This window comes from Sorex fumeus, unplaced genomic scaffold (genome assembly GCF_029834395.1).
Source record: "Sorex fumeus unplaced genomic scaffold, SorFum_2.1 ptg000098l, whole genome shotgun sequence".
NCBI lineage: Eukaryota > Metazoa > Chordata > Mammalia > Eulipotyphla > Soricidae > Sorex > Sorex fumeus.
In genome coordinates, this window is record NW_026606155.1 from 35,968,019 (window position 1) to 35,984,483 (window position 16,465).

Genomic DNA, 16,465 nt, shown 5'->3' on the forward strand with positions numbered 1-16,465 from the left:
CATTTTTTTTAAAAAAAATTTTGTTAGTGAAACAGCATGAGGTACAGTTGTAGACTTACAAATTTTTGTGCTTGGGTTTCAATTGTACAATGATCAAACACCCCTCCCTCCACCAGTGCCCATTTTCCACCACCATGGATCCCAGTATCCCTCCTACCCTCCAACCCCCCATCCCCCTCTGCCTCTGTGGCAGGGCATTCCCTTTTGTTCTCTCTTTCCTTTTGGATGTTGTGGTTTGCAAAAGAGGCATTGAGTGGCAATCATGTTTGGTCTATAGTCTAATTTTCAGCATGCTTCTCCCATCCTGGGAGGATCCTCCCAACACCCTTTATTTGGTGCTCCTTTCTCTATGTGAGTTTAGAGCCCAGCTTCCCAGCATCGGGAGTAGCAGCTACACCTAGGTCAGATAGCACAATCAACATATGTAAAGCCCTTCCTTCTGGGGAAGTTCTAAGACAAAGATCTCCTGAGAAATCTACTCAAGGGCAGAATCTCATCTAAGGACATACTTCTCCTTTCCTTAGTCCTGTCACTGTCCTCCCATTGTTCATCAATTTGCTCGAGTGGGCCCAGTAACATTGTGACTTGTTAGTTACTGTGTTTGGCGTATCGAATACGTCACGTGGAGCTTGCCAGGCTTTGCCATATGGGCAAAATACTCTTGTACCTTGCAGGGCTCTCCAAGAGGGGCGGAGGAATCAAACTCTGGTCAGCCATGTCGGCCATGTGCAAGGCAAACGCCCTACCCACTGTGCTATCGCTCCAGCCCATTCCTTAGTCCATAACCATTTAAACAGACCTTAAGTTTACTTCTTAATAATTTTTCTAATCATTTTGTTTGGACACAGTAAGAGAAACATTAAGCTTATAGGGTGGCTCTCCTGGGGACATCTCACTATAGATCCCAGACTACAGTGCTCAAGCCAGATAGTCCTTCCTAATCCTAACATGGTCCTTGTCCAGTTGTTTCTCTTTGGATCATGACAGAATTTGTCCATGACCATGCTCTTAGCTTATAGTTAAGTATTATTGCTCTTGGCCTATCCCATTTTGATGCCAGGGTAGCTCACAGCTTGCCCTGGGTCCATCTAGTCCCTTCTTTGGGACCCTGCTTTTGGGGTGCTAGGAACTAAGAGCAACTGACGCTTAAGTCAACAACATAGATGCCCAGGAATAAATATTATTCAGAGTCAATTAACTCCCAAGTTACAGAAGCATAGCATCAACTATCTTCCTGTGTCTATCACAGTCACAGTCACAGTCCTCCTGTTGTTCATCGATTTGCTCGAGCGGGCCCAGTAACGTCTCCATCATGAGACTTGTTGTTACTGTGTCTGGCATATCGAATACGTCATGGGGAGCTTGCCAGGCTCTGCCATGCGGGCGAGATACTCTCGGTAGCTTGCCAGGCTCTCCGAGAGGGGCGGAGGAATCGAACTCGGGTCGGCCATGTTCGCCACTTGTAAGGCAGACACCCTACTGCTGTGCTATCACTCCAGCCCTAGTCCCCTGTGTCTATACAAAAAGGATATTGCTCTGAAGTAAACTATGCAAAGGGCATAAGGGAAGGAGAAAAGCAATATTTCACTTACAAATACAGAATTCAGAGTCCTTAGAAGAACCTGACCTTACAAGTTACAGGGTCTGATTTGGGGATAAAGGTGATTAACCAGTTGGGGGAGCAAAGTGCAGAGAAGAGGTTAAAGATAAACACAAAGAAATGGGAGTGCCTTAGGAGCACTGTGAATGGTGTAGCCCAATAAAGCTAAGCTCCCTGCGGCAAGGGAGAAAGGACAAACCAATGTTATCCTACGCTTTTATTTAAAAGTTCTTCCCAAGCAAGGCTCTGAAATGGCCTGATTCATTCAAGCCCCTAGGCTTGACTCACTGCTTTCTTGTGCACAACTAGATTTGTGGATTTATTCCCCAACATGAAGTTGGATAGAAAATGTGTAAAGAAGCCTCCCCTTGACATAAGTCTTTTGTTTATTTTGAGAGCTTGTTTGGAGGTTCAGCTATCTACATACTCTTTGTCCAAGTATAGTCTATTCAAGAACTCTGTCCTCTTTGACCCAGTCTAGAGGATAGGGTATAGGGTGGAGGCACCACCTAGCCAACAAGATGTGCCTCATGTCCTCTTTTGCTCATTCTGAACAAGGCAACAGCGATCTGCCTTGTCCGTAATCAGCAAAAACACAGGGTCTTTTGTTTTTCCCTTTGATCACACACACACACACACACACACACACAAAGTGTAAGAGAGAGAGAGAGAGATTTTTCCAAAAACAACCCCTTTTCCTTAGAAATTGGGTCTGTGATGAGAAAAGTGTATGGAAACATCACCATCTTTTCCCTAACACTTCCCTTTTCCTCCTGCCTCTGATGCAAAAAAATAGTCTTTGAAGAAAGCATAAAACAGTTCCAGCAAACGAAAACACAAGCTTTCACTGCATTGTGCTTTCAGATATTGTGAGTATAATTTACCTGCCAGATGCACTGATTGATCCGTTCCCCTAGAAAGCCTGGCAGGCCCATCTCTTTGAGAAAACCCACTCGGGAAAGGGTACCAGAGCCTGGAAATTGCCTGGAAATGCTTCCCCAGGAAAGCAATTTTATGAATTGGGTCTTCTGGGCAAATGACATCAAATTTCCCCTGATACCTCTCAGTCATGTTTTCCATCAGCAGAATGATCATATTCTTAACCTTGTTTGTCCGTGTTTCAAGGTGTGTTCCCATAAAGACTACATATTTGGAAACTTCCAGGTCACATAAGTGTCCACTGTACATAGCAGCCTGCTGGTATGAGGAGTCACCTTGACAAAGACACCATTGAAAATCTTTATCAAACATATTCTTGAAGTGATTTCCCGTATATGTAGACTCCTCCCATTAATCCTTTGGATTCATACTCTGAAGGCCAAGGAAATGGTTATCTCGAACTTCCAATCCAAGAGGTTTCACCTGTAGTCTTGTAGTCTTTTGAGGTACACTTGGTCATGCTGCTCCCATGTGGTGGAGGAGGTGGTGGGGAGTGGGGGTGTTTTTTCCTTTTCTCCACTCTCTTTTCCAAAAGTGCCTCTTCATCTGGGTGGCTTTAATGAGCCTTCTTCTTTAGGATATTCTCTGAAACCACAGGGATCTTTGTTTCTTTTCCTTGCTCTGCCATTTTGCCAACACTGCCACTCTACAATAATGTTTTAAACCATACTAATACCAAATGGGGGGCACACCAGGTGGTGCTAGATTGGCAGGGAGGAAATAGTGCTGGGGATCAAATCCAGGGTCTGACACATGCAGGTGTTGGCTGTACCACTTAGGCTACGGAATGGCTCTATTAATGCCACTCTACCCTCCTTTTTCCATTGTTCAGTCCTCTTTAACAACCCTAACAGGAACATAGTACTGGTACTATTGACATGTCAATTCTATAATGGGATAAAGTAGGGCATAGAGAAGGAATAAAGACTTCTTTATTCAGCTGAGAACCAAGGAGTTGATAATAGGGCCAAACTCTCAGTCATAGTTTTCAAACATTAGAATAATGCAAAGATGAAACCTGTCCAAGGGTGTATGGATCCTCATCTGTGCATTTGTTTAGTAGATAATGTAGGTTAACAAGCACACTGTACTGATGTTTAATTTTGGAGCACCTACAAAATGCCTGATATTTAAGTAGGAAATCCAGAATGTATGCCCAGTTTATACCTAAGCCATCCTAACAAATTACAATAAAACATGAAAGAGTCCTTGGATTTCTTAGAGATGCTGTGGTCTAAACTGGATCATTTCTGATTGAAAACTAATCCCATGGGATGAGAGAGAGAGAGAGAGAGAGAGCGAGAGAGAGAGAGAGAGACAGAGACAGAGACAGAGGCAGAGACAGAGGCAGAGACAGACAGAAAGAGGCAGAGAGACAGAGACAGAGAAACAGAGAGAATGTGTGTGTTTACGGGGGCAGGGTGTTTTCCTTGCATGCCACTGACTCTAGTTTGATCCCTGGTACCACATAATATCCCCCAAGCACCACCAGAAGTGGTCCCTGAGCACACAGCCAGTAGTAAACCCTGAGCACCGCTGGGTATGACCCAAAATAAAATCAAACAACACACAAAAACTAACAAGCCCCTTCAGTATTCCCTGGGAAAGAGTAGAACGTAAAGCAGGGACCCAGAATCTGCAATGTAAACAGCTTGAGCAGTGAGAATTGTTTGTCATTATTATTATTTTTAGTTACTAACATCATTTGGATTTGGGGGTCAAAATATGGTAGTGCTCCGGTGCTACTTCCAGCTTGGTATTTGGGGGTCACTCCCAATGCTACGTGGGGCATCATGTGGTGCTGAGTATCAAACCTGGACCTCCCACATGCAAAAAATAAAAAAGCCTGCGGCCCAGGTCTTTGAGCCATCACTCCCAGCTTGGTATTTCAATCAGGTGCTTCTCCCAGGTAGCGACAACCAGATGATACAGTAGAAGACCTGCTTCCAGAGAAATGAAAAGCTGTTTGACTTGTTGATGGTTTCATTTTTACTGCGAGGAAGGCTGGGTCAGAGCTGCTAAAATAACTAAGCTGGGCTACTTTAGCATTAACATGCAACCCTGAAGTAAAACTTTGGAGAAAACACCTCTTTTATCTTTCCTTCTATTCACACCCGCTCTACTGCTTCAGCTCTGGCAGTCTCTCAAAGCAGAGAGGCCAGGAGCAGCGTCCAGAGCAGAGCTTGTCCCTTGGACTCCTTTTCCCCAGGCGTACACGACGCCCCTTGTTCCTGTCTTGGCAATTCAAGTTAAACTATCTATCTCTGGCCCCAGCCGTGGTAGTCATTGTTGTAAATAGCTTTGGCTAATTTATCTTTCTAAAATACTTAGAATAGCATTTAGATGCCAAGATACTTGGAGTGGGGAAAGAATGTTATTTTGGTAAGAAAATACTATTTTAGGGGCCTGTTCTAAGATTAAAAGACAGAAATGGGCCACAGGGCTTGTTAGGAAATTTCCTTGCAGAGTTAAAAATCCACATTCCAGCCTTCCATGAGTGGGGGAGTGCAGCTTTTTCCCACTTTCTCTTAAAATGAGGTCATGGCACCTCATTTACGGCTGCTTCTCAGAAGAGGTCTGGGCCTGGACATGCACTCTGAGTTTGCTAAGGAGAAAGACCGTGGCCTGCCCGTCTGTTTTCGTGCACCCGTGAAAGTCAGGTTCTGCCATCTTTCCAATAAACTCAGTTTATACCTGAGTCTGTAACGTTCCTTTTGCAAGTTCATGCGTTTTCTTTGATAGTTTTGTTCTAGAGATGAAAGATCTGTGGAATCTGTGCTTGATTTCATTTCCTTTAAACATCTAATACGAACCCTTCAATGGAGTAACTGGCCCTACGGAATCATAGCGTTCACCCACCCAGTGATATTACTCAAGTGGAAGAATACTTGCCTAACCTGTTTGCGGTTCTGGTTTTATTCGAAGCACCATGTGTCTGGTTTGTCTCTACCATCCCCACCCCTACCCCCACCCCCACCCCTCAAACCCCAGCTCGGCACTGCTAGGTGTGTGCCTATTGTCTCTCAGAGCCCCGCCATGTCTGAGCACTGAACAGTCAGGCCTGTCTTGGTGATGTTTGGTGACGCCTGTTTCACCAGCTGATCATCATTACATGGGTAACCAAGCACCACTGGGTGGGGGGCCCTTTGTAATAAACAAACAAACAAACAAACAAACAGAAACCCCATACATCTCTTTATACATCCTATTGAAAAAAATAGAAAATTTCCTTTTATTTTCTTTCTTTATTGCTTTTATCCCCAAATTATAACCACTGTTTCTTCATTTACCAGAGAAACCATCAACAATGGGGCTGTGGTGGGTAGGGCGGGGAACTGTCCTAAGTAACATAAATTTAAAAAGCAATCAGAAAGGATTTTCCTATTAAAATCTCAAATTTGGGGGGAAAAAGATGAAGACTGATTTTTCAAAATTGAGATTCTGTGGTTTGCAGTGCTGTTATTTTTTTCCGTCCACTTTATTTAAGCACTGTGTTTTACCAAGTTGCTCTTGATGATTTTTTTAACCAATATTTAATATTTCAACACCTGTCCCACCACCATTACACCTTCCCTCCACTACTGTCTCCATTTTCCCAACCGTAGTTCAAGTCTGCCCCCATAGAGGGCCCACAGTAATTTATTTTATATTGCTTATTACCACTAAATGGCTGATGGAATGATCTAAAAATATTTCTGTAAAGGAAAATTGCATCACACCATGACACAAGACCATTAAGTCTTTGTCTGAGCTTTTATTTCCTAAGCTGTTGTTACAAGTTTAATCTTCTATGCTAATGTTTTTGTTAGTGGAGATTGGTTGGTTTCTATATTACATTTCCATCCAATCTGATGTGCTACTACTGGGATGTCAATGTTGTAGAACTTAGAGATGTCATTTTCTAGGAAATCTGGAATATTTAACTCAGCTGGAAGTATGCCAGAGGCTTTGGGGCATATGGGGCACGGAGGTGAGTGTTGAGGCCCTTGGGAGAAGGAGGTGGGCATGCTGGTAATGGGTGTGGTGTTGGCAATATGGCATGAGAAACCATTATTAACAATGGTTATTATTAAAAATAGTTATTATTAACAGTGGTTATTAACAGTGGTTTCTCATGGCATATTGCCAATACCATACCCATCACCACCATACCCACCTCTCTCTCCCAAGGACCCCAGCACTCAGCCCCCTCCCCTTACAAATTCTGTTTTTGTTACCTCAGTTCACTTGCTTTGTTACTTCTGGCCCTTTTATGAAAACTTGCTGTGTATTTTTAAGTTCCTTGTAAGAGTGAGATCATTCTACATGGTTTTTGGGTTTTTTTTTTTTTGTTTTTGCCACGCAGCCAACCAGGGTTCAGTCCCCGACATACCATATGGTCCCCTGAGCACTGCCAGGAATAATTCCTGAGTGCACAGCCAGGAGTAAGCCCTGAACATCGCTGGGAGTAACCCAAAGAGAAAAATAAAATAAAATCAGGACTAAATTACCTTTTGTGTATGGTATAAGATAGTGATCCAGTTTCTTTTCCTTTCTTTCTTCCTTTATTCATTCATTCTTTCTTACTTCCTTTCTTTAAAAAAAAATTTGCACGTGGCTTCTCGGTTTCCTAGTAGCATTTTTTGAAGATGCTTTCCTCACTCCACTTCATGCTCCTAGCTCCTTTAGCATAGATTAAATATAAAGGTATCTGAAAACTTATATTTGTGCTCTAAGCTCTATTTAATTGGTCCGAAAATCTGTTTTAATTCCGATACCACAGATTTGATTTATAGTATTGTTTAAAGTCAGGGACTATATGCCCCCCAACCTCTTCTTTTTGCACAAATTGCTTTGACTATACAGGGAGTTTTATAATATTACACAATTTTAGCAATATTCATTCTAAATCCCTGAAGAATGCCAATAGATTATTGATGGAAATTGCGTTGAATCTGAATATAATTCAGATGTGGGAAGTACGGTCACTTTTGATCCATGAATATATCATTTTCTTTCATTTCCTATTGTCCTATTTCTTTCGGGAGTGACTTAATTTGTTGGTCTATAAAGCTGGTCCTTAGAAACTTGATATTTTTTTCTAAACACTTTAATTTTCTTTCTCTCAGTATGTCATGTGCATATAGAAATTAAATGGATTTTTGTGTATTAATATTGTAACCTGTTATTTTGATGTATTGGTTATTTTTCCAAAAGGTTTTTAGTGAGTCTTTAAAGTCTTCTGTATACATTATCATGCCATCTGCAAAGAGAATAGTTAAGTTTCTTTTCCAATTTGGATGCTGCTGATTGTTTTTTCTTGTCTGATTGCTGTGGCACAGACTCCCAAAACTATACTGAATAATAATGGAGAAACTGGACACCTTTGCTTTATGCCTGATCTCATAGGGAAGACTTTTCCAATTTTTTCCACCAGTGAGTATGATGTTGCCTGTGGGTTTGTTATAAATGACTTTTTATTTTGAGATATGTTCTTTCTACCTTTACTTTGTTTAGAGTTTTTATTATGGAGGGATGTTGAATCTTGTTAAAAGCTTTCTTTGCCTCAACTGATATGATCATATGATTTTTATCTTTACTTTGTTGCGTTGGCATATTACATTAATTGATTTGTGTTTACTGAACCAGCCTTATGTCCATGGAATAAATCGACATGATCATGATGTATGATACTTTTGATATATTATTGGATTTGGTTTGCTAAGATTTTGATGAGGATCTTTGCATTGATAGTTATCGCAGAAATTTTCATTTTAATGAATGTATCAAGTGATTTTTGAAGCAGAGTGTTAAGATGAGACTCTTAGCAATATACTATCTTTGGTTCCTTGTTGCTCTCTCTTTCCTATTGTCATGTCTACTTTTTGGTTACCAATTAGCAAGGTACCCATTTTGACTTGGATTTATCTCTTGGTCTCCTCACAGAATCTCATTAATGTTTCTTTTTGACAATAACTGATTTCTCTCTGTCAGGCCAAACTGTACAAAAATAATGAGTCGATGTATTATGCAAATATCAGGTCTGCACAAAGTTCTGTAGACATAGAAAATGCTTATGTTTATTTTCTGTGGTATATGGAAGAGCTTGAGAATATTATCATCATAATTAGTAACTGCAGTGACAGACAATAGGGAACAGGTTAAGTGAACTGCTACTAGTTTAATGGCCCACTTATCCCATCTCTTTCTTTTTTCCTATGCCCATATGCACCTGGCGATTGTGAAGGACCCAGTGTAGACATTACTAGCTATGGGGCATCTCCCCCTGACACCTTCACCTTGTCTTGGCTTAGACACCCATCCTCTGGGCCTCCACTCAGGGCCTCTACCAGAATGTGAGACTGAGTGCTCACCTGCAGGCCCAGCCAGGCTACAAAGAGTGACTGGCTCACCTTTATATGCCCAACAAAGAGAAGATAGCCTGACGTGTGATAAATTTTCATTTTGTAAGGAGGGAATGACTCGATCACTTTCCCTTGATTTTTGGTGAAGGTTGTACTTAGGCATATGCTTTGGTTATATTTGGATCTCCATTTCACATATCGCTTGTCTCGGCACTGTTTTTTCATCTGCAACATTTGAAGTGCTCTTTTGCTGCTTTTGTCCAAATATTCTGTTGTGTGTCTCTTTTGGTTTATAATTATTCATACTCAGTTGCTTCTTTTTGATAGTTTGAAGCTAGGGACTCCTTTTCACACTGTAAAAGAACTTTCAGTATGAGAGACAAAAATCTTTCACTATGTTGAATACTGTGTGAACAATCATACATACATATGTTTGAATTTGGATTTATACTTCGATTTTCTGCAGTGTGTTAAATAATTTGTATCGTAGAAATGTCCCTAGTTTTAGAGAAAGTCATCCAAAGCATTTTTAAAAGATGAGCAATTCAGGACTCTTAATAAAGTAGATTTTCATTTCTCCATCATTCTGATCCTGAGTCTGTCTGAAACCAAGAATTTGGAAGAAACTGTGATATCACCTGCATTGTGATCATTTCTTTACATTTCTGTCTCCAAAAATATTAATGAACTCCTGGATTTTACTCAATTCATTTCTTCTGAACCTAATACGTGGTAACACTGAGTACTCAGCAATTATGCATTTAAATAAAATGTGAAAACTGCCTGATGCAAGTGTAAATCTCCCTGCTAGAAAAGCATGTGGAAAGCACACAAAGGTATCACCTTCTTCTCTGACCAGGTTGCCCAATGTGTCCAATAAGACTGAAGAAGCAGAACCCCATTTTTAAATTTTTATATTATTATTACTCTCAAACAGTGCTCAGGTTGCCTAGGGGCTCCTCCCAACAATTTTTGCTGGCTGACACGTCTTGGGAGCCACATCTGATAGTGTTTAGAGAACCATGTGGAGCTGGAGGTTGGACCAAGGGGTCACTGCATTCAGGACATTGTGCCTTGACTCATACTATAGCTCTGACCCACAACTTTGTTTTTTAATTATTTTAATTTTTTTGTTTATTTTGGGGGTTGGAGCGATAGCACAGTGTTTCGGATGTTTGTTTGCCTTGCACGTGGCCGACCCAGATTCAATTCCACCATCCCTCTCGCAGAGCCCAGCAAGCTACTGAGAGTATCCTGCCCCCACAGCAGAGCCTGGCAAGCTCCCTTTGGCATATTTGATATGCCAAAAAAAGTAACAACAAGTCTCATAATGGAGGTGTTACTGGTGCCCGCTTGAGAAAATAAATGAACAATGAGAGGACAGTGCTACAGTGCTACAGTTTCTTTGAGGGGTGGGGGGTGGTTGGGCTGGACCCAGTGGTAATCAGAGACTATTTATGGCTCTTTGATCAAGGAATGATGCCTGGTGGTGCTGGGGATTGAACCAGAGTCATTCACATAGCACTTTACTTCCTATGCACTCCAAGACATAGAAAACAGCACTGCTAACAATAATATGTGGAAATGAGGGAGGGGCATATGGTTCTAAAAGGACAATATAAGCAACTTTGGTGGTATTAGAACTTTTCAGAATCTTTACTGTGGTGGTGGACACAAACCCACAGAGATGATACAAGTGTGTAGAACACACACACACACACACACACACGCATCCAAAGTAGGAGTAGAGAGTTGAATCAAAGTCTTTTCTCTGTATTGTTATTATTATGCTAGGGTTTTACAAAATGTTACCACAGGAAGAAATTGATGAAAAATACAAAGTATTACCTTATAGTCTGTCTTATACCTGCACAAAAAATCCATAAGAACCTCAATGGAAATTTCAATTAAAAATAAAAATTAAAAAATACCAGACTTTATCAACAAAGATACAGATGGCCAAAGGATATATGAAAAAACGTTCTGCATCACTCATCATCAGGGAAATGCAAATCAAAACAACAATGAGATATTGCTTCACACCTGTGAGACTGGCACACATCGCAGAGATCAAAAACAACCAGTGTTGGTGGGGATGTGGGGAAAAGGGACCCCTCATCCACTACTAGTGGGAATATCAACTCGTCCAGCCTTTTTGGAAAACAGTGTGGTCACTTATCAAAAAACTTAAGAATCCGTCTGTTGCATGACTCAGCAGTTCCACTTCTCAGCATTTTCCCCCAAGGGCCCAGAAACTATTCAGAAAAGACATTTGCACTCTTACATTCATTGAAGTACTATTCAGAGTAGCTGAAACTTGGAAACCCACGTGTCCAAGAACAAATGACTGGATAAGGGAACTGTGGTACATATGTACAAGGTAATACTACTTGACTTTAAGATGAAATCATGCAAATTGCTGCTATGTGGATAGATCTGGAGATTATCATGCTGAGTCAAGTTAGTCAGAAGGAGAGGGACGGGTGTAGGATGATCTTCCTCATATGTAATATATAAAGAAATATAATAAGGAAATAATAAATACTCAAGAGCAGAAACATAACTGGTCTTTAGTAGGAAGAGTATCACCATAGTGGGGATGATAGGACAAGGCTGGAAGTTGGAAGACACTGAACAATGGTGGAAGGAAGCTGACACTGCAGGGGAGCATTGGTGTTGGAATGTTTTATGCATAAAATTCTGCCATTATCAATATTGCAAATCACAGTACCCAGAATAAAATTTTAAAAATATATATTAGGAATGTCACTGTCTTCCCATTGTTCATTGATTTGCTTGAGCAGGCCCAGTGACATTGTGAGACTTATTACTGTGTTTGGCATATCCAATACATCACCGGTAACTTGCCAGGCTTTTCCGTGTGGGTGAGATACTCTCGGTAGCTGCCGGGTTTGGGTTGGCCTTGTCAGCTGAGTGCAAGGCAAACACCGTAACCACTATGCTATCACTCTGCAGGCTTGCACACAGTCAGCCCAGCCGAGCCGGGTTCAATTCCTCCGCCCCTCTTGGAGAGCCCGGCAAGCTACTGAGAGTATCTCGCCCACACGGCAAAGCCTGGCAAGCTACCCATGACGTATTCAATATGCCAAACACAGTAACAACAATTCTTAAAATGGAGACGTTACTGGGCCTGCTCGAGCAAATCGATGATCAACGGGAGGACAGTGTTTGTTTTATATTAGGAATGAGACATGAGTTCTAGTCCCCCTAGAACCTCTTCACACACAAATGCTAACAAGAAAGGGCTAGGAATATATCTCAAGTGAGCCACTTGAATGGCATGTTAAAAACTGTGGCCTCAGTCATCAGTACAAAAACATATTAAAAAATAGGAAATCAAAACTTTGGAGAAAAAGGGGTTAAGCAAATATGCTCCAACATTGTCAATAGTATAGTTCCCCTGACTTTATACTAAATTTGTCCTTGAACATCCTGGTTGAATAGAAAAGTTGAGGCTAACAACTACAACAAAAACCTTTTTATTAATTCAAAAAATAATCAAGTGTAAAATAACTGTCGTAAATGAAATAAAATCTGAGAATCATAGCATATTTTTACTATCAAATTTAGAAATTTTCCACTTATGTGGCTTATTCATGACTGTAATAAGCTCAATAATAGAAATATAGCAACTCTTCTTGGAACATACACACTCTTAAAGTAACATCCTTTAAAATCCTGAGACAGCATGATAGTATTTTCCTTGTCACTTTTGAATTTTGTTTGTTTTTTTGAAGGGTGTTGTCCAGTTTCACCTTTTCTGCATTGACACCATCTCTTAGGAGTGGAGTGTCACTGTGCTGGCCTGTTTGCATATACACGGTTTGCACTGTCTTGTTTTTCATATGGATGGAGTTGAGCTCAGTCTAGGAATGGGACCAGTAAGTGGCAGAGTCAGAAACCTTTCTCCAGAGCTTGCTACAGCTTAACCACTGAATAGTGGCCATTTCAAGAAAAAGAAAAGCCAGAAGTAGATATAAGAAATGTAATACCCAAGCTTGCTTATTTTCATTTTATGACAAGAGCCATGACAAAAAGTTAAGTATAGAATATCCTCTCCCTTCACTGAGCCCAGAGAACAAAGCATAGAGTTGGCCTTTTCCTTGGATTGGCCTTTTCCAGTTCAAAGCTTCGGGCCCGTCACTGACTTTGCTGCAGACAGTGGGTGACTGTCAGGAACTGTCACTAGGTAGTCAAGTATTGAGACTCACAACGGCAGCTTTTAACTCACACATCTGGGTCTGCACCTGACTCTCCCACCAAGGAGATCTTTGGAGGTACAGTCAAGTTACCAGATCTGATCCTCACACATCACCCCAGCCAGCTAAATGGGATCTTCTCAGCAGCCCTTCCTTGTAAGATTGCTGTGAGAGAATCCATGTGCAAAGCTTAGCCCAGGACTCAAGACTGGTTATTTGTGGATCAATATGTACCATCCCCATTGCTGCTCACATTCTTTCAGTTGGCAGCATTTTTCTGTGCTCTTTGATTTAGGGATGAGTTTCATGTAGTCTTCATTCCATGTATCTGATAGTTACAAAAAGTGGAACGAGGATGCCTTCCCCCCCTCCCCCGTCCCCAACTTTTGATGGTTGGTCTTTAACTAATGGAAGTTAAAAATAGGAAGAATCCTCCTCCACAAATCTGGAAAAGCTATATAAAGAAGGCTGGAGAAGGAAGACTGACATGACATTTTCTCCTTTCTTTTTCACAAGTTTGGCACTTGGCAGGTGTCTTAGCAAGACAAACATAAATCTCTTTAAAAAGCTTTAATAATAACCTGCCCTCTATGTACACTTTGATAACCTAACATGGACTGAACCAGTCTACACCGGCCTTGCATAGGCCTGAACACAGAAAATGACAGGACGGAAAGATGTGTGTGTCTTGTGGCCACAGCAAAGGCTGTGCTATTAGGTTCTGAGTGGGAGAAGTAGGTTAGAGTCCTCCAGAAATGCTGTGCAAGCATATCTGGTCCACGTTGCCTAGACCTGCATGAGAATTGTTAAGAAGGTTTGATTAGCAATCTTGATGTTTAAGAGTATTCCAAGGAAATAACTTCTTGACTATAGTTAATTATATTCTGAAATGACTCAAAGCACATTGAAAAATATTCCAGACATTATTAAAACTAGATGTAATTGACCTTATTTGAGCAGAATAGCTTAGGGTATAAATATTCACTTATGTTATACCAACAAATACTTGTGGTCTTTGGGCAAACAAATGAATCAAAATATTGCTGCTCGCCTCTCAAATTACTAAAACTTATAACTGAAGGGTTTTGACCAAATTATTCCAGAGTTCTTTTGCACTTCAGATTTAATACAAGATATCAGTCTTGCTTAATTACCTTCAAAAGGTTCTTTATTTTCTGTGCCAGAATCAAATCCAGTGTCTCTCACATACAAGGCAAAGGTGCTCTACTTCCCTGACTTTAACCCTTTGTAAATGTCTCTAACATTCAAGACTTTTAAAACCATCAGCCATTTAAAATAGCCAAGTAAATTGATGGAGAAGCAAGGCTATAATTGGAGCAGAGTCCCATATTTATCTTATGCCACAAGATTAAGCCTCTGCTGAGAACACTAAAATAGGTGAACAGAGAAATAGTACAGGGGTTAGGGTGCTTGCTTTGTGTTTCCCTAGCACTGGTTTGAATCCCTGGCAATATGTATGGTCCATTGAGCACCACCAGAAGTGTCACCACAAAGCACAGAACCAGTAATAGTCCCTGAGCACTGCCAGGTGTGGCCCAAAGACCAATAAGAAAAAGATAGAACACTGAAACTGAATCAAAAAGTGACATTAACTCTACTGTTGAGATTAACAGAGCACTGATAAAGACTCATTTGTTTAGATATCCAGTTAACCAACTCAGAAATCATCATTACAATATAACTAGGCAACTATGGAATCAGTAAAGATCTTTTAAAACTCATCTTTCATGAGTTCTTAGCCTGATTTACTGTGATCCTAATCATGAAAGAAAGAATACCTTTCTGGTCTCCTAAACCTCTAGTCTCACTGTAACACTGATGCCATCCTGTATACCTTTTTAAAGAGTATTTTAAACGATTACTTGACTGAGAGTGGAGAGATGTTTGTATCCTAGGAAGCATTATTGATTGTCTTAATGGTTTTATTTATTTGATCTCCTATGGTCATTTGCTGCAAAATATGCAGTGAGTTTGTAACAGCTCTTATTCCCCGCATTAATGGATTCATTATGTCCTTCATCTACTCACTTCTCTCCTAACACAAAAGCCTTCCTCTGAAGTTCCAAACTTTAAATGGTGAGACTGGATTTGTAATCCAGGTTGCCTATTGCTGAGAAAATATTTCAGTGCTTTTTCAGCAGCTTGCTGGGCTTTCATATTAGTACTTTAAAATATGTTCTTCCAGATATGTTAGGGATCGTTTGCAAAATTGCAAGTGATGCAGAAATTTACTGCTGTGCTATAAATGTTTAATGAGACCATTATTTTTAAACCAGTTTCTGGTCCTTGTTCATTAATGCATGTTCAGCAGAGGAAACTTTTTTTTTCTTTGATGACTCTACTAATGAGGCACTCTTGCAAAATCATCTGTATCTTCTATAATGATTTATTAGAATGTTTCTGTTACATTGATGTGGAAGACAAAATTTTTACCATGGCAATGCATTCATTTTGTTGTTCTGTTTGCTGTAGGTATAAGTTGAAGTGGTAGAATAATGTGACCTTCAAAAAAGGGTTGAAAATTTCTCTGACTCATTCACGGTAATAATAGTGAAAAGAAAATCCACAAAGTGGTGGTCTTCTTCACTGAAGTAAAGGGTCAGTATACGGAAGAAGGGACCAGGAAATGCCCAATTCTAACTCTGCCACTAAGTCTCAATTATTGAGTTTATCACCAGGGACACTCTTAGTTACAAGTGATAGACTATTCAGCACACTTCACCGCACACCAGAAGGTCACTTTTCATTAGAAGTTGAGGATAAGAGATTCAAGGTGCACATGTGGCTCAGTGACTTCATAGTGTTAGGGCTCAAGACTCTACAGTGACAGCGACCTTCTCATGCTCACAAGGCAACAAGTGGCATCTCAGAGAAAGCTTGGGGAAGTCCAAATGACACAAAATCCCCCCTGCTTTTCATTGTGAAAAATACCTTTTCCCAAAGCCCTTTTAGCAAACTTTTTTTTTATACCTTAAAGTATAAAGAAAACCAAAAACCTGGATTTTACTTGTAAGGCACTCTGGAAAAGAAGATCCAGATATAGATGCCCTCTAGCTATATGTTATTATGTATTTGTATAGGCTCCACAGTGGGAGAGGCACCAAGAAGAAGAGATTTATTTTAAAATGATTGTGGCATCTACCACAGTAATCAACCACTTTTTAGGCTGTTCATTACATCATAATTCTTTGCTGTTACCTCATCTTGGACCTTCCCACATTTCTCTTTCAGACCTTTTAAGTATGCTGAGAGAAAATTTGGCCATCATGTGTTTCCCTGGAAATATTAGACATCCTTTTATAAAATTGTGGTTCTGTTGTTACTCAGAAATCTCTCTGCCC

At 40.5% G+C, this 16,465-nt stretch overlaps 1 protein-coding gene across 2 annotated transcripts in view; it reads left to right on the forward strand.

The window, feature by feature from the left end:
* RTN1 (reticulon 1) overlaps window positions 1–16,465 on the forward strand; it is a 269,417-nt gene that overhangs the window by 208,159 nt on the left and 44,793 nt on the right. The window lies entirely within an intron of this gene.